Consider the following 18,984-nt stretch of genomic DNA (forward strand, 5'->3'; position numbering starts at 1 on the left):
CAGCACAGAGCCTGCAGCCGGCCCTTCCCCAGAGGGACATGCTGGTCTCATGGGACACACAGCATACACACCACATCCTTCTCCTGCACTATAGAGCAGCCTCATAATGAAGCATGGGCAAGGAGCATGCACCAAACCAAGCATCAGTCAGATGCTCCAATCTGTATTTTCAGAACAGGTGATGGAAAGAGACGCTTTGTCCATGTCCATCACCAATGCCGTTTGAGCATTGCTCCTCTGCAGAAGCACAAAGGTCCCTTCTCCTGGGAAGCCTACCAGGAGTTGTGGGAACTGCTCCTGTCACCACGGGCAGCAGCACGTCATGCAGGCTACTGGCTACCTGAGGAAGGGCATGTCACCAGTGCAGATGGACCAGGATCCACAAAGTGGTTGGGAACAAAATCACAGCAGCAAGCAAGATCTCAAAGAACAATATATTCTAGAGATGTTGTCTCTTACCAGAAAACCCAGCTCTAAATAGCATTCCAAAATATTTGCAGGTCTCCAGCATGGCACAGGTACTTAAATATGGTGCCCTGGTAAGCTGGCTGTAGAAAACAAACATCTCTAGAATAAACATTGCACAAGTAAGAGGACATGAAGTAGGAAGGTGAAGGAGTCACTCAAACTGAAATAATGGGTTGATTTCCTCATCCACAAAACGGGAATTTCTCTGAGAGTGCACAGCAGCCCCTCTTGCCCCTTATTTTTGGTGCACATAGGCCGGGGCAGGACTTGAGGTCTCATGTGAGTCCTTGCAAAAAACATGTCAGCCCTTCCCCCACGCTGGCAGTAGTGCCTCATGGACACAGCCTCAGGAGACGTGAGACAGTGGCTCCTCCACTGACACAGGCGTCTTCTGCTCAGACCATAAGCAAAGAGTATTTAATACTTTTGCATCCCCCAGTTATTGGCGTAGGCCAGAGAAGGCAAATATTGCATAGAGACCCAGCTGGTACTGAATAGAAAGACTCAGAAAGCCACTGCAGCCATGCACCCCAAAAACATCATCACCATCTGGTACCACATTTTTTGTCTCAGAGCATCTTTCTAATGATGGAACCCAAGGCTGCCCAACTAGGGCCAAATTCATGCCAAGGTCCCAAGCTTGGCAAAATGCAAATTGTGCAAATTTTTTTCCTTTAAAAGATACACCAAGTGTTGTGACCCTCAAAATAATTTTAAGCACATATGTCCAGGGGTAGGCAAGGGCTGCCAGGAGTGAGTGAAACAAGACCACTCTTCACAAGACAAGGCTGAGACGGCAGAAATCCCATGGCCTTCTTTTATGAGTTTTCCAGCTACACTTGTGTTCACTCGCAGGTTTAAACCACAGTGCACTCCCCAAGGCAGGCAGCAACACCAAATGGCATACAGCATAATAACACCCTCATGGTGACACCTGCCTATGTTATTGCTACATCCCCACTGCCCGGTACTTCTCTTCTGTGCTCTTCTGCCATGCTGGCAAAGCAGGGATATGGACAAGGGAGTACATGTGCCTTATAAAAATAGCTCAGCCAGGTTATTTTTAACTCAACTTAGCAGAGTCAGCAACGATGGTGAGGAGCAGTGAAGAGAGCAAAGAGAAAAACCGGCAGAGACCACAGCCTCAGGCAGCTCTGAAGAGGCTCAAACTCTCCTGTCATCTGACCTGGTGAGGAATCCAAAACTATATTTTGGGTAGAACCCCCCAGAACACTTTGAAGTGCACATAATGAAGTACTGGCTGAATTTTTTTGTCACCTGTTCTTTATTTTGTTGCTGTGGTCACTTTCAATCTTGTCACCAAATGCGTACTTGAGCCTCCCCGGGGGACATGTGAGAGAAGCAAAGAGAAATTACAATGCTAAATCACAGAACCACATGTAAACCTCAGGCCAGAAGGCACTTCTGGAGGTCCTGAGTCAGTCCTGTCCTCAGCCCACAGCAAAGTTCACTAAAAAGGGAGGTCAGTTTGCTTAGACTGTCCAGCTGAGTTTGAAAGACTTATGAGGATGGAGATCTCGTTGGCCTTCTTGGAAAATGTGCCTATCTGGAGTCTTGTGGAGAAGTTCAGGCTGCGGTTGCCCTGCAGAGTTACCCAGATGACTCTGGTCAAACTTGCTGCCCACCAGGACCCTCTCAGCCTTCACAAGAGCTGCTCCTTTCACTGCAGGGGTGGAAGTTGACTTTTATCTTTACTAAATTTCATGGGGGGGCTGGTTTTACCTTCATTATAGGCATGAAGCAGTCAGGAGCCTCCAGCCTGCTTATGGAGCTGGGAAGTGCCCATGGAGGGTCTGTTGCCAGACACTGGACTTCCCTGCAGTGGCCTGACAAGCATCATTCTTCCCATAAGCAACCAGAGTGATTCACCCTGGAGCAAGGGAGCCTCAGGCACCATCATTCTTACTCCACTGCCAACAGCACCTGGGGCTCTGCTTCTTGAATGTTCACACCGCTTGCTGAGGCACAGGGAGTAAAACACCACAAATCACCCTCAGTCACAGGAGAAGTTTCTTTATTAATATTTTTAAGCCAACATCAGCTATAAATCAAGCTGAAGCATACAGACCACTCTTCACTGTGTGTGAAAACACTGGTGCTCAGTCAGTGCAAAGTCAGTTTGTACATCCCAGGAGGCAGAGAAGAATACTCCAGGGATGATTCCACACTCAGTGGTAACAGCTTTCTTTTTGGCAGTTTATCCTGTCCCTTCACCACTCCCTTTTCTGCCTCATGTGGTGCCATACTCTGCAAGTTCTGACAGAACGAAACATGGTGAGTTGAGGGTATAAGTGCCTTCAGTCAACACTATGGCCTTTACAAGATACCATAGTGGATCAGGGGAGTGTGGAGACTAGCAAAATCCAAAACAACCCCAAACCTCAGCTCAGTTTCATTAGGCTTATTACAGCTCTCAGGAAGGCCAGGAGGCAGTATTACTGAAGCAGAGGATGGGGCAATGCCAGCCTCTTTGGAGGGTAAGCCCCACCTTCCTCTGACTCACCTCTAGCTTTCCAAGATAGCCTGTGTACAGAAAGATAAAGCTAACTTGCCTGCATTCTCCAGAGACAATACCCTCTTTCACTTTCCTGGTTACCTGGGCAGCAAAGAAAATATTATTGCTTATCAACTTCCTTGTGAGTACTAATGTGCTTCTGAATTCAACAAGAGGGCAAATTCCACCTTAGAGACCTTTTACATGCTGGTAAGATCCTGCCTCATTACAAAAGGAAAGCAAATAAAACAATCATGGTTCAAAGAACAATAAAAACTGGAAGCCTCTTCTGCCACCCACCCCTCACCTGCAAAAACTCAGCTTAAAAAGGAAGTTATGAACTTTCAGGGACATTGCCACATTTCTTGTCAGAAAGGCAACCTTGAAAAACTCATCATCAGACACTCTGCAAAGCTCAGCAGTTTCTCCTGAAACTAGAACACCAAGCTTTCACTCTCCTGATTCTCAAAAAGAAGTTTCCTGCTATTCAAGGCCAAGCTGGCTTCTGGGTTTCAGAAACCAATGCTCAGCTCTTTGTCAAAGTGATGCAGCTGGGTCTCAGTAACCTGCTATGTTCTTCAGGAAGACAAGGACACTTGGTCCACCTGTCTTTACTGTGAGGCCTGAAGACATCTGTCAGAGTGGGTGTCTTTTCTAAAGGCTACTGTACAGAAGGCTTTCCTTGCAGCAAAGGCTTTCCTTCAGCATCACTGGTTCAAGGGTTCAAGATTGTTCACCTCCAGGGCATCCCAGTATCTTGGTTACTTGCCCACAGGAGTCCAAGTGGAATCCATTGGGATAGCCAGATTTCCTCTCAAACCTCTTCTGCCTACCTGAGCAGTTGTGGCTGCCACCAGAACACAGATACATGAGAAAATCTGAAATGCCCAGCAGGATGGTGAGACAATGGAAATACACCCAGTGCAGATGTTTCTCCTGAGTACTGTCAAGGTTTGCAGGCTACACACTTCACCTGAATGTCTCAATATACAGCCCTTACATCTAATATGATGTCATGTCACTGCACTCCCCTGTGGCTGGAGCTCTGTACACAGGCTTGAATGTGATGAGATCCTGGCCAGTGACACCAAGTCCGTATCTCATCTCTGAAACTGCCTGGGGAAATAAAAACTGCTAAAGGGCTGGGGGCCACTAACCAGGCTTCTGTTTGTCTGGGAAGGAAAGCACAGCCATGCAAGGGCACGGTGCAGGAGACCCCACCTCTCTGGTCTCCAGTTAAGCCTCACAGTCAACCTACCCATAGCACTAAATCAGGACAGATGTGGAGCCTTCAAAATCCCTAAGGATGATGGCCCCCACCTGCCTGGTCCCACTGTCCTGTTGGGGATGAAGTTTTCTCTCATGTCTGACCTACTTCCTTCTAGATGCAGCTTGCATTCTTGGTCTGCTTATTACATTGTCAGTGCCAAGGAGAGTCTGGCTCTCTAACTGCCCTCCCAGAAGTTGTATCTTTCTTTTAGCAAATGGGTTTGGCAGCAAAGGACACAGATACCTACTACCATAGACCACAGAAGAACCAGCTGAGAGTTTCCCAGACGTGAGCCAGAATTAGAGAGAAATGGTCCCTGTCTTTCTGGGGGGCAATGACAGCAAGACTTTGTTCCTTGAAAGGCAGCAGGCAGCATCAGAGGTATTCTCTGAAACACACAGCTGCAGAATTCTTTCACCTCATTTACAGCATCATCTGCATACAAAAAATAGTGAGGGGCCCACACAGAAGAGAAGTGTGGGAAATTCTCCCACACCCGTGCAGTGCATGTGGAATTATGATTCAAGTTGAGATTTTTCTCTTTGAGTGGCTGATTAAGTCAGAATTGACATCTGTCTGTTCTCCAGAAAACTCCTAACACACTTTTGAGCTCTTTAACAGCAGGTGCCACTAACATGAAGCATGACAAGCCAGCAAGAGAGTGGTAAAGGCAGGTGTCACAGGCACAACAGCCAATGCTTTCTTCTGCCACATCATAGAATCATAGAATATACTGAGTCAGAAGGGACACATCCAGATTATTGAAATACAACTCCTGTCCCTGCATAGGATATCCCCAAGAGTTACTCCATGTGAGAACATTGTCCAAACACTTCTTGAACTCTGTCAGGCTTGGTGCTGTGTTGGAACCCACGGCAAGGGGAATATTTTCCTGCCTGTCCTGACAAGTCCTGATTCCCAGGAAAACACTGCTTTTAACCTTCTTCCATGGAGAGGGCTTCCAAGACTTTGGGATAAATTGGAATCTGCGAGCGTGTGAAATAGATAATAGTATAGTTTATCACAGGGTGAAAAATTTAGTTTTGGGCTTTTAGTGTGGAGGTAGATAGAAGACAAAATGGAGGATTTTATGTGTTGTCTGGTCTCTTTCTTCTTCATCTACTCCATTTTCTGCTGTGTTGGTGGCACAGGGTGATTGGCTGGGGAGAGCCGCAATGCAGATGTTGCATGGCAGACAAATAATTAGTTATTGGTAGGTAAGTAGAAATAAAGTATGTTTTAAGGGTTAATTGGATAAAACAGCTTTAAAAGACCTTGCAACTGTACATCTTGTGACTTTTTTTTGCTGTCTTCTCCGTGTGCGCTGCGTGTGGTGTAGACAGCACGCAGAACTTCTGATAAGATAACAATAAACAGCAACCTGAAGACTGAAAAAGTCCTGCTCGTCTCTTACTCCTGACATAGAACTTTTTATTAGGAGTCTCCCACGCAGAGGGCCCCAAGGGGTCTTGCACAGTGCTGTAACCCCTTCCCTGGGGAGCCGGTTCCAGTGCCCAACCACCCTCAGGGTGAAGAACCTTTTCCTGATATCCAAACTAAACCTTCCCTAAATCAGTTTCAGCCCTTTTCCTCAAGTCCTGTCACTGGCCACAAGAGTGTAGATATCAGTGTCTGCCCCTCCTCTTCCCCTCACAAAGAAGTTGTAACTGCAATGAGGTCTCCCCTCAGTCTCCTCCAGGCTGAACAGACCAAGTGACCTCAGCTGCTCCTCATATGGCTTCACCTCAAGGCCCTTCACCATCTTCATTGCCCTCCTTTGGACACTCTCTAACAACTCAGTGTCTTTTTTCCATTGTGTCACCCTGAACAGCCCCCAGCACTCAAGGTGAGGCTGCCCCAGTGCAGAGCAGAGCGAGACAATCCCCTCCCTTGCCCAGCTGTGATTCTGTGCCTGATGCACCCCAGGACATGGGTGGCCCTCCCATGGCCAAGTGCCAGGGCACTGCTGACTCATGTTCAGCTTGCCACAGACAAGTCTTTTTCCTGGTTTCCTTTTCCAGCTGTTCTTCACTCTCTTGTTCCCCAGTCTATACACACATGCAGGGTTGCCCCATCCCAAGTGCACAATCCAGCACTTCCCCTTGTTAAACTTCATACAGTCGGTGATTGCCCAGCCCTGTATTTTATCAGAGTTTCTCCACAGGGCCTCTCTGTCCTCAAGGGAGTCAACAGTTCCTGCAATTTAGTGTCATTGGAGAACTTGCTTAGTATCCCTTTCAGTCCTACACCCAAGTTGTTAATGAAGATGTTAAAGAGCCAAGGGCCAAGGATGGAGCCCTGTGGAAGCCCATTAGGGACAGGTCTCCAGTTTGATGTTACCCCATTGTGAGTATGGCACCCTATACTGTGGGGGGATAGAATGGAGATGGTATATAAAGTAATCTTACCCCTAAGGAGTTGCAGCTGGGCTAATATCAAAATGAGGAGAAGGCCTAACTTCGACAAGCCACAGCTGTAACTAGTAAGAACAATAGGAACTATAAAAGAGTGGGTTGGCTTATCGAGAGGAGACACCTTAAAGCAGGAAGGGAACTGGAGTCAGTTGGTTACCTGGTGAGAGAGAGGAAGGATGTGCTCAGAGAAGCTGCTCACCAGAAAACACCGAATAGGTATGAAACTTTGCTAAGAAAGAGATGATAGCATAAAAGTTCCTGTTACATATATGCGTATATGACAAGACTATACATCATAATTTTTAAAATCCATCATTTAGAGCATCAGTAGCAGGTTGAGTTTTGCTTTTTGGTTTTTAGTCTGGCTTTGATTGATGCTAAGTGGGAAGACTACCCATGCTTTCCCTGCCAGGGAAAAGAGATTCTGTGCCAATTCATTCACCTGCTGGGCTTGGCAAATATACAGTTTCTGGAAACCACTGCCATCACTCTGAAACTATTTCATCAGGACAAGTACAAAAGTATTGTTTGGTTCAGACTTGGAGCATGGGTTTAGTGCCGATCTCTTTATTGCCCCATTCACTGCACTCCAGTTTGCATTGCAAAGCCATCTTGGAACATGCAGACAGGATTCCCTCCAGCTGAAATTAAAATCATTCCAGGATCAGGACCCAGTATTCTCCAACTGTTATGGAACCAGCTGAGTCAAATTAAAACATCCAAAATGCCTGTGGATATAAAAAGTCCTGATATCACCTCTTTCACTCTCCAGATCTGCTTTTCTCAAACTACAGATGTTACAGTTAGCATAGAGGTGAAGCACTGCACACAGACATCCCTCTCTGTTTGACCTTCAGCCTTACCTGTCTTCATTTTCTTTACCTCCTCTGCTCCAAGTACTCCACTCTTGTATTTCTTTTAGGTGCTCCTCAATCTCTGATCATTTGATTCAGCATCACTGCTCTCCTCTGTCACCAGTTTCATTCTTCACACCTCCCAGCAATGATGATCAGCCTCTCCTCCCACATTGTAGTAGTTTAATTACTGTATACTTCATTCCTGCCAATACAGTATACAATCACTGTATACTTCATTCCCTTCATGTATCTCTGCCAGTATGAATTTTGATCATCTTCCAGCTTTGTCCCAATGCACCAGCCTTCTCTTCAACCCTTCCAGCCAGGACCACCTCTGGAAGTGCCTCCACATCCCAGCAGACCTCCCTGCTACAGGCTCTCTCTCCTTCTACCACTGCTGCTTTCTATGCCAGCCTATTTCTCCAGCATAGCTGATATCCACGCCGACAAACTGATCTTTTCTATGCCTTTGAGTCAGCTCTGGGCATCTGTGCCTCACTGACTTTTTGAGCCAAAGGCTTATCTGTCTGTTTAGCCAGCCCTAATGGATTTTCTGCCTGCAGATTCATCTAATGGCTTTTCTTGAACCACATACCCAACATCCTGTGGCAATGTGTTCCACTGTTTATCTGTATCCTGTAGTTCCTGGGCAATGATAAACAGAGGAACAATCACTCCCTATCTGAGCTCTCCATCCCATCATACTACCATATGTGAAAAGCTGTATGTCATATCCCTTTTCAGACATACCTTTTCCAAGCTAAACAGTTGTCCTCCTCTGCATTCCCTTGTGCATTACCAGGTTCTTAGCGAGCTGCAGGAAGTTAGTTTGGCACAAGGCATCGAAGACCCAGTTGCATTACAGATGTATCCAGATAGGTTTGGGTTTTTTTCTTAAATCAGTGCAGTAGGAAAGAGAAAAAATATTTAAAGAAAATCCAAAAAGGTAGCACAATCCTTAAAATCTGGCTGTGAATTAAAGCAGAATTCTGAATTCTTGACGTAATGCAGGCCAGGCAGCTTAGGATGCTATTTCCATGCCTTAGGCAGCAAAAACAAAGACCGTCTGTGTGAAGAAGAGTGAGAAATAAAGCACTGGGTAGGACACACTGGGCCTCACTGCCTCTATCTGAATATGCAGTTTTCTGTAGATATCTTGTATGTTTTCATGAAACTTCATTAATATCTACGGCTTTCCAGTACCAGATAGCCTTCAGGCTCCAGGAAACTTCTAAAGACTGGTCAGAGAGAGTTAGCACTGTGCTCCTAGCTTAGCCTGAGATGACAGCAAGTTGGAGGAGTACCACAGAGGGCTCCCTGAGCAGGTTCAAGGACTGCAGGTGAGTGCTACACCTGCCCTCCATGACACTGTCATGCCAGGGAACTCCAGGCATGGGAAGGACAGCAGGTAACGACACAGGTAGATATGAAAGTTAAAAAGGGTTAGTTTGGAAACAGCTCAAAATAAAAATCTTGATTTCCTGGGGAAGTCTTGCTTTTCTGCAGGAGTCGAAGACACTTGCAGATCTCCAGACTAATAGACTAAAACTACTGTGTGGTCATCTGCTTTACTGGAAGTGGCCAGTGGCACCAGTGGAAGCAGAGCCCCACAACGAAAGATGTGTGAAACACTTCTAGTACCATTAATCTTCCAAACTCACACAACTGAGTTTGACTGCAAGACAGACAGAAATAAGAGTACAAATGGTGCTTTTTTTTAAATATATGTAAGGTAAGTTATCATGAAGTCATAGAGAAATTCATGTTGCAAGTCACGTCAGGGAAGGAAGTATAGGTAAGACATTTTAAAACTCTTCTGAAATATACAAACCATACATAAAATAATGACTAGTTTCTCAAAATTGAAAGAAAGAGAAGGTAGAGAAATTGTCACTTCAGTTCCCTCTTTATACATTAAATGCATTTTCTCTATCAGGCTTAAGAAGCTCTGTTGTAGTAACAGCCCACAGACAGCTGGACACCAAATCCAAGATCTCAAAACAATGAGATTTCCCCAAGCTAAGAGCAAGATAAGCTTTGGTGAAATAGGGTTTTTTTAAACCTCAAGCATGACCAAAATATACTCAAGGATATCCTATGATATTTTTTCTTAATTCAGTGCATCAATCTATAAAGCAGATATGTGTGCTGAAGAGAGAGCTAGGAATTCTTAACCACTCATCCGATGCATTCAACATGCATTGTGAACACTGGGAAAGAAACAATAGAACACAAGGACCAAGACAGACTTTCTAGGTGGATTTTAGCTGTGGGTTTCCTTGCTTTAACTTAGGAAAACTTCCACTTCTAATATCATCACCAGGTTTTTGCTTCTGGTATCATGACCAAATCACAGGCAAATTTAGGCTGGGAGGGACCTCAGATGGTCCACAGCACAAACTTCCAGTCAAAATAGGGTCAGCCTTTAAGTCAAGCCAGGCTTCTCACAGCCTCGTTCAGCCTTTCAGTGAATTCTGAAAATCTCCAGAGGTGGAGGTACTAAAGGCAAGAAAACCATCCTGACTAAGCCCCTGTCTATATAATTGTGAACTCAGTCAGTCATTACACGCCAATCACAAAAGCAGCTACTGGTCCTACACAGTGCTCTGCCTCCATGAAGATGAATCACCCACCCCCCCCCCCCTCCAGACGTCAAGTCAACACAGCCAATGAAGTCCTTCTCCACTTACAGTCAATGTTCAAACCGGCTCAGAGGACTCCTGCCTTCAAATTGCCATCCCTCCAGCAACCATAAAACATAACTCAGGAGAGAAAGTCAGCTGTTGTGTTAGGGAACAAGAATACTACCTTGAGACCCTAAGGGCAAAGCCCAGCAGAACATGCTGGGAGCTAGGAGAAGGGACAGGTATGGTCTCCTCTGTGAGATGAGATGCTCTAGGGGTGACAAGCTGAAGAATAGAAATTTCTGCAGGAGGCCAGGTAGCTGCTGTCTGGCTAATGGCAGACTGAGAGATGTCACCTGCTTCCAGAGAACACTGCTATCTGCACTGAGTGACATTATTTAGGTGATGATCCTGTCCAAGTTTCTAGCTATGCATCATCCTGGGAAGCTCTTCCCACGATTCCTTCTCTTTGCTGCTAAAAACACAACTGCCTTATTCTTTTGCCAAGTAATAACTTCTGCTTCCAGCCACTGGCTCTCACTGTGGTTGGACAGTCCAACTGAAGAATCCATTATCTATAAAGACAGAAGAGATTTTTGATCTTTTCAATTCCACAGAAACCAAGAGATCACCAAAATACAACCTGGAGACCAAGAAAGACAAAGCATCAAAAAGCATCAACTTTCCACTTGAGCTTTTACCTATAAAATCTTATAGAAGGGTTGGGTTTTTCTGCTCCAAGACTTGTGTTGCCTGGCAGGATGCATCACACCCAGAACTACTGCACAAGAAGATTAATGTATGACAGGAGCATGAGCTTCAAATAGATACAAGGGGCTGTGGAGTCAAACCTTTCAATCCCTATTAACACTTTAAATAAATGCCATGATTTTTTAAACTGTGAGACACTGAATTCCAATTGATTTCTCTGGAACATGGCTATCATCAGCAAAATCAATCTTTTCAATTAAGACTTGAGCATCATTGCTTACATAAAGACCTTTTGCAAATTCAAAGTGAAACAGCCGTGACCACAGGCAGGAGGGGTCAGAAGACAGACTCTGATCCTCCCTGACTGCAAGGGAAAGAGCCTCTCATGAGGAAGAAGCTGAACATTACAAGAGCAGGAACTTCGAGCAATGCTATTCTGATTTTGTTTTTGTTCCTCTACGTGTGCATTTTGGTATTCAAATTAAATTAGAGAAAATGGCAGAGAAAAATAATGTGAACTAATTACATTTAAGTAGATGTTAGCAAGACAATCTTTGACTACTTCTACTTGTCTCTTGCAATTAAAGAGCTGTCTGGATTCTCTGTGCCTATTACCCTGCAGTTTTGTTGCCAGCACAGGCTCGCTTTATGGAGCAGATAGAATAGAAGAAACCAAGGGTGAAAAGGTTTGGTCGTTCCTGGCATCATTCACATTACAGGTAGTGTTCCTAAAAACATCAGTGTTAGGCTTCCTAGAAATGAGCACTGCAACTGTGCCAGCAATTCAGGCAAAATGGTAGCCACGCTTTTCTAAGGCAATATGGTTTACATTTTTCAAGATCTGTGTATTCTTGCTTAGGGAGAACACTGTGAAACACTGGTTTAAATAACTGGTTTGAGATAACCTCAATGTAACCATGTGAAAAGGTGGCTGAGAGCTGAACAGCACTGGCAGAGTCAAATTTGCTGCAGCCCAGAAAGCAAAACTGCACAGATACCCGACAGGGTGGCTGTGGTGCTACAGGACTCAGCAGAGATCAACAGTGTGACACTGGGGGCCATTCAGGGACAGCCCTTCAGGGGTCCATTTGGCAGACTGGCAAACAAACGTCCTACATGCTAACACTCCATGGCTAAACAAGATCCAGGTGAAGCTGGAGTAGGACAGACAGTACAGGGAGAGATCTGCTGCTCTCAGACTTGTGCTTGCACATGTTCTTGTTTGCCTGCTGTATCAGTCCATATCCAAGCCCAAAGAGTGAGCCACATCTGAGAAAAAGGCACTTGCCCACCAAACACTTCTCATGCACCCTACCATTGATTGGTGGGATACAGAGATTTCAGACTCTCCCAAGCAGGAATTCAGTCCTTTTAACATATGCTCTGGAAGGCAAGTTTTAATCATGGTATTTGTAGAGCAAGGACTGATTAATTTTGGCTCTTGGGAGTAAACCCAGTATTTGCCTTGGCCCCTCCCCACACTTTTTTTTTTTCTGACTGCCCCTGCTCAACTTTATGTACAAGCTCAAGTCACGAGGATCATATTTCCTGTATTAATGCAACCTTGATATGGACAGCCTTGCCCTGTCACTTTATTCTGGGAGGAGCTCTCCCCCAGCATTGCCTCCTCTCCTGTATAAGCACAGCTCCCAGAACTGCAGGAGGAAGAACAAGATGGAGTTTGGCCTCTGCTGCTTTCCTGGAAGCTATCTTATCAGCTTTCATGAACTTTGTCTTAATCTCAGCTATAAAAATACCACAACTGCTGGGATTTTCTTCTGCTTTGTCTTCCTTATCATTTTCCTAGGTGACTTTGTCCCACAGAGGGAGACAGGCAGTGCAGAGTCATCAGCTGCAACCTCGTCTCTGCAGGTAGGCCCATGTTTCTTGGCATAGAGATAAAGAGCAAGCTATTCACCGGACTGGAAGGAAACTCTTCAACAAACTGGAGCCCTGAAGGATGCTCAGAAGAAAGAGCGAGAGAGGCATCAGACTTTGGGCACTGCTCTGGAAAATTTGAAACTGTGTGAAGCAGAGCAGGGAACAGGTCAACAAGGGAACAGGGCTTGGAGCTGCACACTGTCATTGGTCCTACTCTTGGCAGCAGCATGTCTCCAAGCTTTAGAACGGATTTTGCTTGGCTGAGGGTCAGAAAGTCCTATTTGTGAATTTCAAAGTGCTTTAGAAATATTAAGCATCAGCATTATACTAATAGAGCCCTGCAGGGTGTATTTTCAAAATGGGGAATTGCTGGCAAGCCTGTAATACCACAGAGGGGAAATCCCTGGAAATACTAGGCCAGTCTAGCTTCTACTTACAAGCCAGTATAACCCTGTGAGTATCAAAATCTCTCAGCCAATACAACCTCCTGGATGATGTAAAGGTCTTTCCTGTTTCTCCTGAGGAGAGGCAGGAGGCGCGTCAGCATAATTGCAGTGTGCTGCAGGCTGCTTGCCTCAGTCAGCTCCGCATCCAGAGCAGCTTTACAACGTGCACTTACGGGAAGCCATGTAATGACTACATGTGAAACACCTCACCACACCATCGCTCCAGTGCCTTCTTGCCACGGAAGCAAGAGACCAGACCGTCTGTGCTCCTGCTGTGCATCAAGAGGTGGCCAGACACAGCTCTTTCAAAGCACAGCTGCTGTCCAGCCTCACCAGGGATGCCCTTGGCTCCGAGCAGCAGTTTAGTAGCAACCACCAGCAGCCACCCAGACAGCCCACTGGCCAAACGTAAGATCACTGGTGTTTATAACTGGAGTCAGGAACATTCAGATAAGGTGCTGGCATCTTGTGGGGCTTTTTTGTTGAAGCAAACACTTCAAACAAACTTTTCCTATGAGAGTGGAGAACAGGGTGTGGCTGTTAAGGACTGGCTGAGTCCCCTTGAACCAGCTAAGACTGGCTGGTGGGGAAATGATCTGGGACAGTTTCCTTCCACACTGTTTCTTCACAGACTCTCTGTCATACCCTGTCACAGCCCATTCCCCAACAGTTTTCCCATCAAAATCCCTGCTGGGGAAATCAGGACCTAACAAGGTAGCATGAAGACTTCATGCTATGCAGCCACTGTGGATCAAGGAATACAAAAAAGTCACAGGCAGCAAACTGACCACAAATTATGAGGAGCCTGCAAGGTCATGCATAAAATAAAGCTTAGCCTGCCCCAAGGCAACCGTCTGTCACTCAAAGTATCACCTTTTTTTTTTTTTTTTCTGGGGTATGCCAAAGCTTTCAGTTCTCTCCCTAAGCCTCCATAACAGTGAGTGCTTGGGCACCTGAAGCTTACAGCACAGTGACCTGCTCTGTACTCAACTATTCATCCCTGAAACAGAGCTCACACCACATTTAGGCATCTGGCAATCCAGACAGCCCATAGGGAAGAGAGAACTCCCCCTTGCAGAAGCACCATAAATCTGTTCCAGAGACAGCAGCCTGCCTGGTGCCAACGCACCGAGAAAGAGACTCACAGACTTAGGCAACTGGAAATCCACTCGTTATCCAGCTACTAACAAATACAGCAGACACAGAAACATGAAAATATTATCCATTACTGGCATTTGCAGAGCGGGAAATTTGCTCAGAGTGGACAAACCAGCATACTTGAAAGACAGGCAGTAATTACCCAGGCAGAAAAGGAGAAAGAGAAACATACAACATCTGGAGATACCCTGACCTGCCACCAGGAAATCCACCTGCTGCACAGACACAGCCAGCAGCCAGCTGGATGAATGGGATGGCGGTGATCAGTGCTGCTGGTCAGGCAGGGGACAGTGGTTTCCCTCACCCCTGGACTTGCAAAAACACACACACTCATGCTCAGGTGCTTTGCCTCAGAGGAAGAAGGGCCAGGAGGAGCTTAGAGCAGAGTTGGGGTGCAGGCAGCAGAATTGTGTGGCTTTTTGTCTGAACATCACCAATACCTGGGTCTCACGTTTCCTGCCTAAGGCAGCTCTACTGAGATAATGGGCAGTGATTTGTTGCTACAGAGTATGTAGCAACATGATTGTATGAATTTGAAATACACAGCTCATCGAAGTTATAATAATAGATGTCATAATGCTAATGCACCAAATAACAGCAGCACAGATGAAAACACGTCTTTTTTTCCTGTCTCTAAGAAGCAACCAGCTCTCCCCTATTCTGCCTCCCAATGCTCTAGAGTTTCCTGAAATGCTCACAACCAAAACATGAACTCCCTTGTGTCTCCATCAGTCACTCCCTATCTCTGATCAAACCAAGAGAGATCAGAGCTCTCCAAAGAGGGCACAGCCAGAGGAAGAACAAAGGGAACAGCAGGGCTACACAGGCTGCTCCTTTGTTAACCCACTGCCTGCACTGGAGAAGCTTAAAGGCAACCATCAGTCAACCTTCTCCCAAATGTTCCCTGAATCCTCTGCCAAAATCACTTCCCTTGAGCACCCAAAGGGCCAAAAGAGGCTAAGCCTGTCCAGGTAAATACCCTTTACAAGGACTGCAGCACAGTGTCTTCTTAGAAAGTATAACTAAAAAGGGCTGGGGTAGGGTGGAGTGGAAATCAAGAACAGACAGGATGCTCCAGAGCATGACAAGGAGGGCACCACTCCCTGCAAGGTGAACAATGTGTTCAGACACTGCACTTAGCTGGCCGCACCGGGCCATCGGTCTGCAAAGTGCTGTCTGTTACACATCCCTTTGCAACAGCCTGTCTTGGCCTTTGACAGAGCTGCGGCACCAAAGCCAGACCCCACGGAAGAAGCAGTCTTCAAAGCTGTGCTGCCTGAAAATAAGACCCCTTCAAGGTGCCAGTTCCCCCTTCAGGGGAAAGTGGGACCAGGGGATCCCGGTGCCAGAGAGTCATTGATGTGGCTGTCGTCACGCTCTGTGCAAGATGTGACCTACCCTGACATCAAGTACCCGAATTCCCCACAACTCGCAGCAAAAAAAGGCCAAATTTAACCCATCGCACACACAGCCATAGGTGAGGCTTCTGTATAAATAATAAGCGAAGTTATACAGATGCTAAACCGTGCCACCGGCGCCAGGGCTGGCAGGAGGCGCAGCCTTCCCCACCAAGCAGCAGGATGGCTCGGGTCGGCAAGAAGCCCTGTTGCTCCGCGCACCGCAGCATGCAGACCCCCGGTCGGAGGGCTCCCGCCGCGGGCCGGCTGCCAGTCCGCCCCACCCCGCGTAGAAAATCCCGCCGGCAGATTCCTGCAGGAACAGCCCTAGCGCTACTGCCGAGCGAGAGAATCTTGCCCGCCGAGGGCGCGACCAGCACCGGCTGCCCCGACCGCGGCCGGCGGGAACGCCCCGCTCCCGCCTCACGCACGGGGGATGCCCGAGGCCCGCGGCGCCGGGCGGCCAAGGCATCCATCCCCCGGCCGTCGTGCCCCCGCGGCTGCGGGCGGCTGCCCCAGCTCCTCACAAAGCGGGGTGGGGCCGGAGGGACCTGCGGCACCCCCGGCGCAAGGCGGGCAGAGCGGGCGTCCCCTCCCGCTCCTCGGGACCGCCGGGCTCCGCAGGCCCCGGGCTGCGGCAGGTGCCCGAGCCGGCCCTGCCCGCGCGCGTCCCGGCCCCACGCCCCGCACCACCACCCGCGCTCCGGTACCTTGCCGCTGGCCACGGGGGTCTGGACGTGCGCACGGGAGCCGCGCCGCGCCAGCCCGGCCCGGCCCGCCCGCGGTCCCCGCCCCGGCCCGCCCCCGCGCCTCGCCCCGCAGCCGGGAGGTGCCGGCGGGCACTGGGGGCTGCCGCTGGCCCCGCGGAGCTCCGGGAAGCCTGCCCGGGGCCATCAGGTCCGCGCCCGTGCCCGGCCCCCGGGCGCAACCTCTCGTGGCCAGCGGGGGTTTGCCGTGGCTGGGAGAGCCCCTCCGCAGCCACAGCAAGGCGCTGAAGTGCCTCTCCGCTACCCTGGGCTCCGGAGCCATCCCATCCGGGCCGACGTGCGCCATTCGCCGTCACCATCGTCGCTGCAGGTGGGCCCCCGACTCTGTGCCCGGAGGCACATGGTGCAAGGTGGTTGCGTGATTTCTCCTTACGAGATCGACCTGACAACTTCAGGACGTTGCCGTCACTTGCAGTGAGAGTATCACAGGCCTTGTATTAGCTCAGAGAGGTTCTGAGTTCTCTGTGCCGTATCCTCAGCGTGCCCACCAGGTACCGCACATCCTGAACACTGCACGCACCCCTGCAACAGTTTTAATGTGCCAGCCTTAGCTAGCAGCATCTGGCTGTCTCAGCGGTCCCTGGCAGATGGAGAGAGACTGGCCCAAAGCTGCAGACCCCATCAGTATATGCCCATACTGATGGCATATGGCTTTAGAAAGCTTCTCACAGAGCTCACACTCAGACTTTGGGGTCAGCTGATACCTTGGCAGCACCGCAAACCTCCTCAGTGCCCTGAATGAGGAACTTGATAAGTAGACAGCAGCACCCAAGATCAAATGGCAGAGGTCACCACCTCAGCTAACACTGCTCTGGTCCTATCTGATTAATCAGAGTCTGAGACAGCTCATCTACACAGCTACCCATCACTCACTGGGTAGCAGAGGCAGCTCTGGGCTGAGCTAGCAGCTGGGACAAGACTGTGAGATTCAGCATCCTTCACAAGTGAGATGCTGCAGATCACAGCGTAAGGGAGCAAACATAAAAGCATACATGCCCAAATGATAGCGTGGATGCTGTTACCAACTCCTCAATACAAAGTATTATTTATCAAGGAGCTGTATATCAACCCTAGCAGATCTAGACAAAGACAGAAGGGGTAGAGGGCTCATGAACCATTCCAAAAAAATATTTCAAACACTCTCAACCAAAGCAACGACAGGCAACATAGCAGGATTGAAATCACTGGAACAGTAAGAACTGCTGACAGTGCCAAGAGAGAGAGGCAGGAAGTATGTCCTTAGCTGAAAGGTAATTCCATCAAGGAAAGATCACAACCACCAACCCAGTGACCAGTTCCTCACTACAGACCCCAGCTCTAGTAAAAGAGGAGACTGCATGTGTGATGTCATCATTTGCACACCTGTCAGGACACCTCAAGCCCTTTTGGAGAAGAAAAATAATGCCTGTGACAGGACCAGATCCACTGAATGTTTCAAGGGTGTTGAGCAGAATTTCAGAATCAACCAGCAACCACTAAGAGTGATCTTCATCCTTTGCTACCAGGTGCCAGCCCAGGACATCCCAGGAGACTGAGGCACTTCAGCAGATACACCACCAGACAACTGTTGAGAAGCAATATCCATGGATGGAGCACAGGAAGGAATTCCTGTGGGCATGAATTGTGGATGCTAGTGCAGCAGCTGTCCTGAGCCTGCCATGCCTACAGGAATTGAGACGACTTCTGGCAGGCCTCAGGATCCACAGTGTGTGCACACATGTTCCCCATGGAGAAGTACAAGACAGGTTAGGTACTGATGCACAGATGATTTCCAGTGCTTCCTTTAACACATGTTGTGCTCCAACCCTGACTAAGCTGTAGAAGATTGCATGCAGGACTGACAGAGAGACAAAGACATCTTTGTATAGGGCCTTTTGGGGGAAAGATTTCTTCTACCTATAGATCTGCCCACTGTAGACATCTGGCTGTGCTACTCATGTGCAAGTGCCATTCCTGAGAGCTGTTTTAGGTGCTGACAAAGTGAATGGTTTTTGCTCCCCAGTCCCCTTTGCAGTCTTAAACTGGATGGCTGGGCCTGGGGTGTCCTTGGTGATTGGGGTGAATACTGTCTCTGTCATGTTCCCTGAGATTTCTCAACCGGTCATCCAGCAGCAAGAGCCTGGCTGAGCAACCGCTGCTGACAGCCTATGTTCACAGAAGTGGCTTTTGGGAAAGAGCTCTCCCATACAACACTTCTGCTGTGTAAAGGGCCTCCAGCAGCCAACATATTTGTGCTTTCTGTTGAGATCCAACAGCAGAAGTTGGAGCAGCATGTTCTGTAACTCTCTGCCATCCCACACCATTAGGTGCCAGAAATCAGGCAGACTGGTATCAGACCCATCTCTTTCTGGCCCATGCAAAATAGTGAGAAGTGGAAAGCTACCACTCCAGCAGAGTTGGTTATGAAGGGGAGCCTGACAGCAATGCAACAGAACACCACTCCTGTTAGCCATGCGCAGTATCTCAACCTGTGGCA

General features: G+C 48.0%; 1 protein-coding gene across 3 annotated transcripts in view; it reads right to left on the reverse strand.

Moving 5' to 3' along the window:
• CORO2A (coronin 2A) overlaps positions 1 to 16,583 on the reverse strand; it is a 57,896-nt gene extending 41,313 nt beyond the window's left edge. The window contains exon 1 of one of the 3 annotated variants that reach the window (XM_038124123.1): positions 16,452 to 16,583. The gene's annotated coding sequence lies outside the window, so the exon portion shown is untranslated. Of the gene's footprint in view, positions 1 to 459; positions 474 to 7,549; positions 10,132 to 16,451 lie in introns of those variants that run through there. The other 2 variants (XM_038124124.1, XM_038124126.1) reach the window with 2 other exon arrangements.
• Positions 16,584 to 18,984: the final 2,401 nt, after the last annotated feature.

This window comes from Motacilla alba, chromosome Z (assembly GCF_015832195.1).
Source record: "Motacilla alba alba isolate MOTALB_02 chromosome Z, Motacilla_alba_V1.0_pri, whole genome shotgun sequence".
NCBI classification, from domain to species: Eukaryota; Metazoa; Chordata; class Aves; order Passeriformes; family Motacillidae; genus Motacilla; species Motacilla alba.